Consider the following 1743-nt stretch of genomic DNA (forward strand, 5'->3'; position numbering starts at 1 on the left):
TATTTTAACGGCTAGGTTAGTAAGGAAGACACATGAGTGCACAAAGCTGGGATTCATTAAATGATTATATTTTAACGTCTAGGTTAGTAAGGAAGACACATGAGTGCACAAAGCTGGGATTCATTAAATGATTATATTTTAACGTCTAGGTTAGTAAGGAAGACACGTGAGTGCACAAAGCTGGGATTCATTAAATGATTATAGATTTTAACGTCTAGGTTAGTAAAGAAGACAAGTGAGTGCACAAAGCTGGGATTCATTAAATGATTAGATTTCAACGGCTAGGTTAGTAAAGACATTTTTCCTAGCGAATCCTTGGCTGCTATATTTTTCACATTGTGTTTAAGTCTCTTTTTCTGAATTAAAATTATGTGAATCCAGTTTCCAAATAGCTTGGATGATTTAACCCTAATGTGTCACCTCCCGAAGATAAAAGTTTCTATATTTCACTAATATTTCAAAGAATTATTTCGTATTTTCAAAAGTGGAAGTCAACAATGTTGGTAAGCTCCAGTCTAGTAGGAGTTTTTGTCGAGTTACAGCAACAATATGTTATTATCTTGGTTTAATTTCTCACTTATTACAATGTTGTGTTACGACAGCGGAAGTCACGCGACGCTGGGAGCATGCGCGCTGGAGTTTCTAGAAGTATCATGAATTTTCCTGGCAACTCTAGTTTGTTCGAGGCGCCCTCTTTTTTGAGTATATAAGCCTGGCGAGAAAAATCAGCGCGATCGGGCAGATAGATTGAAGAGATATAGATAGACAGATATGCAGATAGATTGAAGATAGAGATAATTGAGTCAAGCGAACAGTAGGAACCGTAAGAAAAGTGTGTGAATCACTGTGATTTATAGCGGGTGTTATAAAGGTTGTTAAGTTTAAAGTGACTGTGAAAATTCTGTGTATTACAAAGTTGTATTGAGAAAGAATAAACTTGCTTTAATTAAGAAAGGACTTGTATCGCTGAAGTTCCTCGGAAAGAATTTATACCGGAAATTAACAAACGATCAGATACATAACAGTTGTTTCGTGTGGTTGCGCTAGGCCTCTCATGCCACGTTCATGTCTTCGCCGATTTGCAACAACAACAACCTGCCATTGCCCTGGCTTAACATACGAGGGCAACAGGGCTGTGTTAGATCTCGTATGGCACGTTCCGATATGTGAGTTGCAGAAGCAGCCTTTCATTGTGTTCCTTTAACATTAATGTGATAACAACGTTGTTGATCCAGGCCTCATATGGCACATTCGGTTCTCGTAATCGGCTGCTTGTCCAAAGTATGTGCCATCAGTTCCACTATTTTCATTAAATAGTACAAAACTAAATATTTGGTGTCTTCATTTAATATATGTACTCGCACCATTTTGTCCATGGGCTTCACGTGGATGGCGGGACGGCGTGCGTGCGTGTCACTTGCCGGTAGTAACAGACGGGGAAATTCAGACCCGTAAAAAAATAAGAAAATGGTAAAAGTAAGGCGTGTTTTAAGTCTCTCAATGTTTCATAATAAATGTTCACGGAACTACAGACACACACACAAATCGCTCTACCGTACAGATACAACATGTCAAGATGTTTGTACAAATGTAACGTCTAAACCTGTTTCGTATGACAGAGGAAAACAAACTATTTTGTAACTATATGATTGGCACACAGCGGTTTATAGTTATTAGAACAAGCTATATGATTGGCACACAACGGTTTATAGTTATTAGAACAAGCTATATGATTGGCACACA

At 38.1% G+C, this 1743-nt stretch overlaps 1 long non-coding RNA gene across 1 annotated transcript in view; it reads left to right on the plus strand.

Annotated features, from left to right (window-relative positions):
* The window catches only part of LOC111089699, a 1314-nt gene extending 1164 nt beyond the window's left edge, over positions 1 to 150 (plus strand). The window contains exon 2 of the long non-coding RNA XR_002613925.1: positions 16 to 150. This is a non-coding gene — a long non-coding RNA (uncharacterized LOC111089699). The remainder of the gene's footprint in view (positions 1 to 15) is intronic.
* The last annotated feature ends 1593 nt before the right edge of the window (positions 151 to 1743 follow it).

The sequence above is a fragment of the Limulus polyphemus genome, unplaced genomic scaffold (assembly GCF_000517525.1).
Source record: "Limulus polyphemus unplaced genomic scaffold, Limulus_polyphemus-2.1.2 Scaffold7079, whole genome shotgun sequence".
NCBI classification, from domain to species: Eukaryota; Metazoa; Arthropoda; class Merostomata; order Xiphosura; family Limulidae; genus Limulus; species Limulus polyphemus.